Here is a 13,046-nt window from a genome sequence, read left to right on the forward strand (position 1 = left end):
ATTCATTGACTTTTGATGGAAACATCTGTAGTGAATGGTCTTCAGGTAATACCTCAGCTGCTCAGTAGATGGAGCAGCGCTCAGACTGTTCTCAAAGTGTTGAAGCTGACAGTAAGATCAACTGTCGGGGCCCTCAGTGCTCGGGGTGTATTGTTGCTCTCTTAGCTGTCATCACTATCATATGTTGAGCTGCTGTTTGTAATAACTGACAACACTGAGAAAATGTATCCCTACACGAGGGAATTTGAACATTACTCCACTCATGGATACACTCGTGCTTACCTGACAAAACTGTTCACAGTTATATGGGATTAGGTTATCTTTGAATCCGTTTTAGTAGTGCTTATACAGTTTGCAATCTGCAATTCAGATGTTTTATTTTCCCCCTGTTTCTTTCCCTGAAATGACTAATAGAGAGGGTCAGGGAAAGCTGACCTGAGCTAAGATGAGGGGGTGTGTTTGTTGATGCTTCAGCGCTGTGTGTGTGTGTGTGTGTGTGTGTGTGTGTGTGTGTGTGTGTGTGTGTGTGTGTGTGTGTGTGTGTGTGTGTGTGTGTGTGTGTGTGTGTGTGTGTGTGTGTGTGTGTGTGTGTGTGTGTGTGTGTGTGTGTGTGTGTGTGTGTGTGTGTGTGTGTGTGTGTGTGTGTGTGTGTGTGTGTGTGTGTGTGTGTGTGTGTGGGGGGGAGAGGTGGCCTGCGGTTGTTTTCATTTTTGAGGTTTCGGTGATGTGGTCATTAGCTTAGATGATAGGAACAACAAGTGATTGTGAAAGAACAATTTATATACTGCATGTGGCTTTAATACATGTCACTGCTAACTTGGGTCTCACTTTCAAAAATGTAAATCATACAACAAACTGGTCCATAATTTTCCATTTAAGTGGATAAACAGGGAAAACTACTTTCTAATGTGTTTCTAAACAAAGAGCCATTAAGCGTAATCATTTCTGACTTTGGTATATGTAAAACTAGCTAAAACAATATGTGCTAAGTCTTTGATTTACATCAGAATCATGGGTAATAACTAAAGCAGCAAAACCAACATAACTTTTACTGATACATGTACATCGAACATGCCTTAGATGCAAATAATTCAAAAATAGCATTAAAAAAGGAAACGTAAAACAAACATGACTGAAAAAAACAGCAGGAATTCACACCAAACTGGAAGCAAGACATTCATTAAGGTTTCATAAAGCTTCACAAATTCCCTGAAACACATGTTAGTTCACTGTGAAGCAGACTGGAGGCCTTTCCCTCTCAATAAAACACGAGTATTAGTGGAAATGAATGCTTAAGGCAGAGAGATGGCTTCCAATAACATCACCCCTACTGATTTACACAGTCAGGAGAAGTGGGGACTAACTGGGCTCCATTCACTAATGAGCACAAGTCTGCTGCCCATTAGTAGTAAGTATAAGCAATGGAGCTCATAATGTAACTATTATTTCCAAATGAAACCTTCAAACAAAATAATTATTTGGGTTATAGTCGCCCTAGTTTCTGCCTGGGATCTAGTTTGCCTCTTTATATGCCAAATCAAGCATTAATTGACAACGTTTTCTTTCACAGCTTCACAACATTAAAAACCTTTTTTACATGCAGAACTAGTTAGATGAGTAAAATGGAAAGTCAAGCATATGGTGAAGAAGAGTGTGGTTTAGCACCTTTCAGCAGTTGTATGGAAATTTTACCAGTCTCACAGCTGCCACCAGCATTGTATCCAGATGCATGGAGCTGCTTTCAGTAGCACAATGCTCTGATAAACAAGCTCCACATTACCTTACCAGCACCATGTCAGACAAAGTTAGCGACTGACTGCAGAACGTTAAGTATTTAGCTGCTAAAGAGCCATACATAAATATTGAACTTACATTTGTCAGGTGGTCAGAAACCAAACGTTTGTGGCACTGTCGGAAGTTTAAATGCATTGGTTTGCTAAGATGTTTTACATTTTGGTTGTGTGGCTTCTTTTGAAATGATTGCCACATTTTCCTATATCTGCCATCAAAGAGCAGAGATATAATAACAAGATGAACATGACAAAACAAAACTCAGAAGTTGGATTCAATTTCCCAGAAATGTTTCTTTGACATTGCACGAAGGGTTGTCACTGAAAAAGGCTGACACAAACACTTTTTGGGGACTCCAAACCAGTAATGATCATGACTAATGCCCCGGCTTCAGGCTGTCCAAACGCTGTCTGTAACTAAGTGTGGGGAGATTGAGTAATACTATGATGTGGTGACTGAAAACTATTAGAAAAAAATAAAGGGGAGGATGCAGAGGGCTTTACAGAGTCAATGAGCCGTGTCAAAAGTAAAGCTTCAGACAGTGTTGCACAAAATAATAACTGCACCTGTTGGCATGATAGTTTGTCTGTGTTTTACTTTATCGCCACATTGTTAGAAATATCAGTTTCAACTTCAGAAGTGAGCTTTTAGTATTTATTAGACTGGCTGTCCCATGAAGGAGAAAGGAGCAGTCCAACTTCTTTAAAAGTCCTCTGCCCCACCTATAAGGGTGGCCTAATGCCAAAGATTCAAATGCAATCAGGCTGCACACTACATTGATTTGGGTATGAATATAAAGATGTTGGCAACATGTTCTAAAAACCATTAATACAACTTTGCTAGCACACTTCGTCAACATAGGTCTCAAGTGTGGAAACTAATGTATGAAACTGAAGTATATTTTCCAGATGAAATATTAAGTTTCACGCTTCCTATGGTTGCACCGCTAGTAAACGTGATAATCAACATATGTATGCAGCACGTTCTTACCCAGATCATTACCCTTTGCCCTGCTGGAAAAAAACGTGTGAGATGAAAAGGATGGGGTGGTAATATTTACTCGTCGCCATGGCAGCGGACAAATAAATCTTAAAAGCACAGGCCAGTTAAAAAAAAAGCTATGGAAATAATGCAGACCTTGCACGCAAACGATATTTCACTTTAAATTGTGTGTTAAAAAGTGAGATTGTGCACAAACTTTATACTCTTTGTCTTCTGTTTTGCAATATTCGATCTGGCTTATTATTTTGTGGAGGCTTTCTTTGAGGGTTAGAAGTGTCAGAGTATGCGTGAGCTCATAGAGATTTGCATTACAAATATGAAATACTGCTTTAATAAATGAATCAGCGCTATCATCTCTCTCGACAGAGCAATAAAAACAAGCTCACTGTGTGGTATCCTCCTTGACATCATTCTTTTCAGCCAGCCTGACGTTATTTCCTGCACACGTCAGGGAGCAGCTTGCCAAGAATATCAATGAGTTTTGGACCAGTGTTTACCTTTAACAGGCCTGTACAAGACTTCATATGGCATATGTCTGCACAGTCTGCAACCAATGATATCATCTCTAAATGTTGATGGGACAATCACGCTCTGCCAAACACCCACAATGCCATCCCAATATTAATTGCTTTCAGGAAATGCAGAACGACACCAGCCTGACAGTATCTAGGAAAACACTTTCATGTGTTCTAAACATGTTGGCGGTAGTGGAGCTGTTGTGTGAGTGCCTTCGCCTGCTTGACTTTTAATGTGGGCCAAACGCTGACTTCATCGCCACAAACGCTTACCACAGTAGTTCCATCCATCCTGCTTCCCTAACCGCCAGTCAAGCCCCGCTTCCTACCATAACTCCCTGGGACAGCGTAAGTGGGAGAGGTCTAGTATCAAATCCTAAAATGTTGTAGTTACGGATGGAAAGGAGTAACAAAGACCACCTCGTGCTGAAAAAGAAATAGCCTGCACAGTTCTTTGGTTGCATTCCACACAGAGTCTCAAAGCTACCGTTTTGGGGTCGATCTGCCCAGGCATTACAGCACGACTGCCGGCGCCAGATTTTCTTGTTCCTCTAACACATTTTCCAAGCAATATTACTTTCCAGGCTCAAATGGATAAAAACTATTTTATAAGCATCAAACTACCACATGTTTTTTTTTCTTTGCCAACTAGTTTAGTAATTTATACGAAGCCCTGCAGGGTTCATAGAGAGAAAAATAAATAAAATGTGGCCACGTTTTACTTTCTCGTTCCACGAGATACCTTCTCGTGCGAACGCTTTAGTAACTCGTGCGCACGAGTTACTAAAGCGTGCGCACAAGTTACTAAAGCGTGTGCACGAGTTAATAAAGCGTTGCCTCGTTTTTTCTTTCACTTGGGAATACACATATAACTATGGAGAACCAGATTTGTGTAAATGACTGTTCGTGGTAATTTGAAAACAAATGCCGGTGGTGTCGGACACACACAAACACACCGAACAAGCACACAGAGCGGAGCTGAGCACACACACACACACACACACACACACACACACACACACACACACACACACACACACACACACACACACACACACACACACACACACACACACACACACACCCCAGTGACAGGACATCTCCTTCATAAAACGAGGGGGAATACTCTGGTGTGTATAGGTGTGTGGGGTTAAACCATAGACTGGATTAAATGTAGCAGCCTCGATCTCTATTCAGCTGTTCTAATGAAGGGAAACGCAGTGAAGTAAACAGTAAAAGGCACAGCTCTTTGCACTTGCAGCTGGTGCTGCTCTTCCACGTTACTGCCTCCAGTGCCCTGTACGACGAAGCCAGTTCAACAGACCCATATGTTTGATTTACCCGGCTTAACTAACCCTAACAAACGCGATGTCGCTAAGCGGTCCTACGAAGCTGGTTATCAACTCAGCAAATCAACCAGGGTTTCTCTGACCGGCTGAGAGCGCGTTCATGTGAAAGGGACGGGGTTAGCAACATTTGACCAATCACAAACATGGAGACGCGTGCTGACAGCGGAGCGTCATACTTCATGAATGAATAGCAAATCTTGCTTCTATTTCGTATATGGCTTCGCCCTCTAAGGCTATCGCTATTGGGTAATCCCCCTGCGCCCCCGCGCAGCACTGAAACACTTGTAGTCCACGCCCACCCGCAAAGTGGGCCCCACCCTCGGGCCTCCTTCCGGTATAAATAGGAAGGAGGCCCGGCAATCTGCTCCCCTCCCTCTTTTTTTCAGCAAACCAGCACAGTTACACAGCAATTGAGAATCATCATGAGCAACAACTGCGTCCGTGATTGTCCCTCATGTGGCTCTGGGTTCATAATGAGTTATGACCTGCAGAGATAAAAGCAGTATGCAAATCCTGCCGGGGGTCAGAGCACGCGTACACGGCTCTAAACCAGCAGGTAGCATGCACACACTGCGCTCATCTCCCCTCGGGCGGCAGGAAGCGGAGAGCGGACACTCTTGCTGCTGTGGCCGAGGAGGACGATTGGCCCGTCCAGGCTTACGAGCCCGCGGACGGGGCCTCGTGTCCCTGGCGCAGAGTGCCGGGCAGGAATCCGAAGCAACTCCTGCCCCGCCTCCCTCCACGGTTCACCGTTCGGTTCTCCCCTCCCTCCTCTCCCCCGGACGGGGGAGACAGAGTCGGAGCAGGTTGCCAGCTTGGCGGTCCGAACATGCTTTCACCCTCTCCGTCACCACAGCGCGGCGGCGTCTGTTACGGAGACGGCCAGAAAAGTGCTACTGGATGCTCCAATCAGCCCGGACGGGCTGTTCGGACCCCAGTTCCACGCCATGGTGGAGTCCATGAAGACGGCCGCGGAACAGGTGGACGGCATTCGCCAGCATGTACAGCTGGCTCCAGTCGGCTGAGCTGCCACAGCGGCACCAACGCCCGCAGCAGCCGCGGCGTCCACGCCGGCAGCAGGAGGCCGCAAGCGGAGAGACGCCCACAGCAACCGCCTCGGCGGCTGCAGGGGCTCCGTCCCACGTCTCCGCTCCCCCGCCACCCCAGAGACAGGGTCTCCCGGCGGCGAGTCAAAGGGGAGTGAGGCTCCCCCGCTCCTGGTCTGCTCCGCGAGATCCTCTGAGGAAGCGGAGCCGGTAATTAAGCCGGCTGCCACTAATCTGTTGATTAAGTAGACAGCAGGGCTCCCTGCAGAAGCCTGCAGGTTTATTAACCGAGCTCGCGGCATTCCTCTGTCCGAGATACGCCTCCTACACACGGTCATAATAACCCATCAGCGCCGGTATAACACCTCATGTGGACAGCACTGCACACACCTCCACTCATCCCCTGAGCGTGTACACGCCTCATGATGACAGCCGGAGTGAAACGCAGCGTGTGGAGGTTTCCTCGCAGCCCTTTCGCCTCACGGGCAACGGCAGCGAGGGCAATGGCGTGGCTCGTCACCATGACGACCATTACAGCACATCACAGAGAAGCCAGAACGGGGGAATGAGCAGTATTCCAGGCTGAGTGCCCCAAGCGGCAGCGCCCGCAGCGCCACGGAGCCAGGGCTCGATGCAGAAGCCTGCTGGTTTTAACCTATCGGTTAATTAACTGCAGAGCTCGCTAATTAAGCCGGCTGCCACTAATCTGTTGATTACCAACAGGGCTCGCTGCAGAAGCCTGCCCGTTTTAACCTCGGTTAATAACCTGCAGAGCTCGCGGCATTCCTCTGTCCGAGATACGCCTCCTACACACGGTCATAATAAACCCATGAGCGCCGTTATAACGCCTCATGTGGGCAGCACTGCACACACCTCCATCCATCCCCTGAGCGTGTACGCGCCTCATGATGAGAGGCGGAGTGAGACGCAGTGTGTGGAGGCCCCCGCGCAGCCCGTTCGGTCCAAGCCCACCTGTTGTTGCCTCACGCCCTGTGTAAACCAGCTGCCTATAACCAGTCGGTTAATAGCCAGCAGGGCTCGTTGCTAAAGCCTGGTTTTAACCTGTCGGTTAATAAATTTCAGAGCGCGCTAATTAAGCCGGGTGACAATAATTTGTTGATTAGTAGACAGCAGGGCTCGCTGCAGAAGCCTGGTTTTAACCAGTTGGTTAATAAACTACAGAGCTCGCGGCATTCCTCTGTCCGAGATACGCCTCGTACACACGGCCTTAATAAACCCATGAGCGCCGTTATAATGGGCAGCACTGCACACACCTCCATCCATCCCCTGAGCGTGTACGCGCCTCATGATGAGAGTCGGAGTGAAACGCAGCGTGTGGAGGCTTCCTCGCAGCCCTTTCGCCTCACAGTGGCGGCGAGGGCAATGGCATCACAGAGAAGTCAGAACGGGGGAATGAGCAGTATTCCAGGCTGAGTGCCCCCAGCGGCAGCGCCCGCAGCGCCACGGCTCGCTGCAAGAAGCCTGCTGGTTTTAACCTATCGGTTAATAACCTGCAGAGCTCGCTAATTAAGCCGGCTGCCACTAATCTGTTGATTAAGTAGACAGCAGGACTCTCGCTGCAGAAGCCTGCCGGTTTTAACCTCGGTTAATAACCTGCAGAGCTCGCGGCATTCCTCTGACCGAGATATTCCTCCTACACACGGTCATAATAAACCCATGAGCGCTGTTATAACGCCTCATGTGGACAGCACTGCACACACCTCCATTCATCCCCTGAGCGTGTACACGCCTCATGATGAGAGCCGGAGTGAAACGCAGCGTGTGGAGACTCCCTGGCGTGGCTCGTTGCCATGACGACCACAGAACATCTCGAGCATGTGCGCCCGCTCTTAGAGTGTTTCTCAGTGTGGCAGCGCGTGTGTCTGATGGACAGATGGATGAGCAGGCAGATCACCAGAGGTTACGTCCTGCAGTTCGCCTCTCTTCCCCCCCCCCCCCCCCCCCCCCACAGTTCAATGGGACACAGGAAACACTCCTGTCCTCCCAGAAGCTATGTCTTGCGCTCCAATCCGAGCTGCTGGAACTCCTGTTGAAAGAGGATATTTCCACCGTTCCTCAAAGGAAGGAAAATCAGGGGTTTTCAACTTCCGTTATTTTTCTAATCCCTTAAAAGACTGGGGAAATGAGTCATCCTCGATCTGTCAGTATTCCACATGCTGACGATCAAACAGGTGCTGGAATGTTTTCACCAGGACGACTGGTTCACTTCCACCTGAAGGATGCATACTTCCACGTACCCATCATCCCGAAACACAGGAAATTCCTGCGTTTTCCATTCAGGGAATATCAGACCAGACAATCGTCTGCCGTTCGGATATTTCCTGGCTCCTCGCATTTGTGTAGAGAAGGCTGGAGCCACTACACAGAGGAGGGATGAGAGTGTGGTTTTTCTCTAGACGACCTGCTATTTGCTGGCTCGCTCCAGGGAGGAAGTCGCTTTACAGACGGTACATCTCGTATCGCATCTGTCAAAGCCTGGGTTTCATAATAAATTGGAATAAGAGCTGTCCTCTTCCCTCTCAGACAATCGTTTATCTGGGAGTGGAGTTAAACTCAGCCAGCATGAGAGCGCGGCTCTCGCGGCAGCGAGGGGAGGAACTGACAGCTCTCCTCCGGCATTTCACAACCCACACAGCCCTTTCCGTGACGCAGCTGTTCGGCGTTGGCGTCAGCTGGTCACGTGATGATCCCCTTGGGTCTCTTCCAACAGGGGGACTCCAGAGGTGGTTCATTCGCTGCAGAAGCCTGCTGTTTTAACCTATTGGTTTATAAACTGCAGCTCGTGGCATTCCTCTGTCCCAGATATACCTCCTACACACGGTCATAATAACCACGAGCACCGTTATAACGCCTCGTGTGGACAGCATTCACACACCTCTCATCCCCTGGGCGTGTACGCGCCTCATGATGAGAGACGGAGTGAAATGCAGCGTGTGGAAACTCCCTCGCAGCCCTTTTGCCTCACGGGCAGCGGCGGCGATGGCGTGGCTCGTCACCATGACGACCATTACGGCATTTCACAGAGAAGCCTCTCCCCCCAGCAGTTCCATGGGATACAAGAAACACTCCTGTCATCCCAGGAACAGTGTCTTGCGCATTTTTTACCCCCGCTATTTTTCTAAATCTCGGAAAGAACGGGGGAGTCGCCCCGTTGTACAACGCGCACTGGCGCATCAGTGGGATTTGGCTTTGGTGTTACGCACACTAAGCAAAGCCCCATTTGAACCTTTAGACCAGGTTCCCCTTAAACTGTTATCAGCCAAAGTAGTATTACTTTTCTGCTCTCTCTGTGGCTTCGTCATGCCTCCGGATCCAAGGAGATGGCAGTTCGGCTGTTTTACGCCCTAACCCGGCTTTTATGCCAAAGGTCATCACAAGCTCTTTAGAGTCGAGAGTGATCACCTTGGATGGCTTCTTTCCCCCTCCTCACAGGTCGAAGGAAGAAGCCACGTTTCATCTCCTCTGTCCTGTGCGCGCGCTGTCTTGCACGGCTGCCTTGCGCCATTCTCAGCGCCTGTTTGTGCACTATAGAGAGCGCTCGATCGGGCAACCTCTGTCTGCACAACGGCTGTCACACAGGTTGTTTGAGGCTGTGTCACAGGCGTGTCTCCTCTGGGGTGGAGCACCCGGAGAACATCAATGCGCACTCCACCAGAGGAATTTCCTCCTCCACGGCTTTGCACGGAGGAATGTGGAGTGGAAGATATTTGCACTGCTGCATCTTGGTCTTCCCCTTGTTCGTTTATTCAATTTTATTTGAGGGATGTCTCCCATTCCTCTCTGACACACCCTGTACTGGGTGTCCTGTCGGAGTGAGTGACGTCAGGGAGCCAGCTGTGCGCCTCTCTCCTGCCTCTCGGCACGCGGAGAGCGGCCCTTTTCCCCTCTTATAGGAGGGATGTTCCTTTTTCCTCTGACACACTTTGTACGGAGTGCCTGGTCAGAGTGAGTGACGTCAGGGATCCAGCTGGGCGCTCTCCTGCCTGTCGGCACGCAGAGAGCTGCTGTTCCCCCTCTATGATTGCTGCGAAAGGTGGGACCTTCGCCTCTACTTTCTCACAGCGGCCGGTATGTATTGTTCCCAGCCTTCACCGCGTCGGGAAGATAGGCAAGTTTTGCTATGTTCCAGGGACGGTGATGCGCCATTACGCATGGCACAACAGGCATGGGGTGTTATTTAGTAGATGTGTCTGTGCTTCTAGTGCCGGGCGGACCCAGTGGGGCGCAGACTACATCATGCTTCGCCCTTAACCCAATAGCGATAGCCTTAGAGGGCGAAGCCATATACGAAATAGAACTGAGGTTACCTACTGTAACCCCAGCTTCTATGAGTAAATGGCGCAGCCCTCTAAGCGCTGGGCCCCACTGGCTCTACGAATAGCTGAAGAAAAGTTATTTGGTATGGGAGCAGATTGCCGGGCCTACTTCCTATTTATACCGGAAGGAGGCCCGAGGGTGGGGCCCACCTTGCGGGTGGGCGTGGACTACAAGTGTTTCAGTGCTGCGCGGGGCGCAGGGGGATTACCCAATAGCGATAGCCTTAGAGGGCTGCGCCATTTACTCATAGAAGTTGGGTTACAGTAGGTAACCTCTGTTCATAGTACAGGCCACTGGTGCCGCAGAGATTTCATAAAGTGAAGGAGGTTTTCCTTCTATAAAACAGCTGTGGGCAGCAGATACTGTGAGTCACGGACAGGAATCCCTCAATTTAAATAAAAAGAGGCCACGCTTTATTAACTCGTGCGCACGCTTTATTAACTCGTGCGCACGCTTTATTAACTCGTGTTCACATGAAAGGGGTGGTATTTGGAGCATTCGACCAATCACAAACGTGGAAAAGCGTACTGACAGCGCAGCGCGTCATACTTCCTGAATGAAAAGTCAACTATATAATTAGACAAATATGAAGACGTTAAACTTTAAACATCCATGACTTAAACACTTTATCCAGGATAAAAGCCACATAGCTGCACCTGCAAGGTGAATACAGCTGTTAAAATAAAAAGTGTTTGAATGCGTACATTAACAGGTTTATGATATCACTGCCACGATCTGACTTTAATTACATTTGACTCGAGTGTTTCGTCAATTAATGTGTTGCTTAAAATAATACTTCTGCATACTGTATGTGACACTGTGAGTGTTGCGCGGCCAGATACGGCTCGGCTGACTCAGATAAGGAAATATATGATACATTATGATGTGATATGATGTGATATGAATGATAATGGGACACATCGACGTCTGCACTCACAGACCCGGGCGATGGACTGAAGCAAAGAGGGCTTATGGTCGACACCGGTGCTACATCGCACATAGTGACTGACATGAACAAATTCAAAGACTTTGACGAGAGTTTCGAGCCACGAAAACATGTCCTGGAGTTGGCTGATGGAGTGAGGGCCTCTGGCATAGCGCTGAAAGACAATACGGGTCGAGAGCTGGAGACGATGCTGACGGGGGCACTGTACGTCCCATCCTTTCCCCAAGACATTTTCTCGGTCAAAGCAGCGACGACCAATGGAGCCACGGTCGTATTCAAAGAAGGACAGAACAAGCTCATTCACGAGAACGGTACGACATTTGATATTAAGGTGTATGGTAGATTGTTTTATTTAAACACAGTTAATGATGAAAATGTTGATGGATGTCATGGGTGTTATGATATCAATGGCACGAAATTGTAGGTCACTGTAACTACGAAGATGTGTTGAATTTGCAAAAAGTCACAGAGGGTATGACAATTAAAGGCAAAACTGATACATCTAATTTGACATGTGAAGTGTGCACAAAAGGTACATTTGCTCAGAGCAGGAGCAGAGAGCCAGATGAAAGGGCAAAGGCTGCACTGCAGCTTGTACACACAGATTTGTCTGGAAATATAGATCCTACAGCTAAAGATGGCTTCAGATACACATTAGCATTTACTGATGACTATTCAGGAGAAGTTTTTGTTTATTTTTTTAAATCTAAGAGTGACACAGTCAAGGCTACTGAGAAGTACACTGCTGACGTTTCACCTTATGGAAAAATCAAATGCATTAGATCTGATAATGGTACTGAGTATACTTCTGGTCAATTTCAGTCATTGCTAAGTAGAAATGCCATCAGACATGAGACCTCAGCTCCTTATTAACCCAATCAAAATGGGACAGCTGAGAGAAATTTGAGAGCATTGTTTGAAATGGCAAGATGCATGCTAATTGAGAGTAAACTACCAAAAGAGTTGTGGACATATGCAGTTATGACTGCTGCTGTCATTCGAAATAGGTGTTACAAAAAACGTGTAGGACAGACTACATACTACATGTTGACAGGAAAGAAGCCTAACCTTTCAAAAATGAGAACATTTGGCTCACCATGCTATGTTTACAAGCAAAACAAGAAAAAGTTGGATTCAAGATCTGAAAAGGGTATTTTTGTAGGCTATGATAAGAACAGCCCTGCTTATTTGGTGTTTTATCCTGACACAGGAAAAGTACTCAAAAATAGGTTGGTCAAATTCATCACCAAGAGTGTCATTGAGAGTCAGACTCAAACAGAGCAGGAAACGGATGAGGAAGATTTCAGTATAAAGAGAGCTGTAAACCACCTACCAAAAATTGAAAAGGCAAATGTAATCCCAAAAGAGTCACAGGAAAATGAGACTGAGATTTGTGATAACATTCAGACAGGTGAAGGCCAAAGTAGCCAGAGGACATCTTATCCACAAAGGGAAAGAAAACCTCCTCAATATTTGAAGGATTATGAGTGTAAAGTCGAATCTGATGACCAAGGAGAACTAACCCTTGATTACTGTTATAGAGTTATTTGTGATGTGCCCCAAACATTGAAGGAGGCTACGACATCACCAAATTCTCAATTATGGGCTAAAGCTATGGAGGAGGAAATGGATTCACTAAGGTAAAATGACACATTTACCCTGACCACACTGCCAGAAGGTAAACATGCAGTGGGGGGCAGATGGGTTTACACAGTGAAAGAGAACCCAGTTAGAACATGCAAAGCCAGGTATGTAGCAAAAGGCTATAGTCAAGTGTCTGGTATTGATTATAAGGAAACCTTTTCTCCAACTGCAAATATGACACCTGTACGTAGTCTAATGCAAATCGCAGTACAACATGATTTAGAGTTGCATCAAATGGATGTTAAAACGGCATATCTACATGCTCCTATAGACTGTGAGTTGTTTATGGAACAACCTGAAGGATTTGAGGTTAAGTCAGAGAAGGGGGAGAAACTGGTCTGTAAACTTAACAAATCACTGTATGGTCTGAAACAATCAGGACGGAATTGGAATAAAATGCTCCATGATTATCTAA

Source organism: Notothenia rossii (assembly GCF_949606895.1).
Source record: "Notothenia rossii genome assembly, chromosome: 6".
NCBI lineage: Eukaryota > Metazoa > Chordata > Actinopteri > Perciformes > Nototheniidae > Notothenia > Notothenia rossii.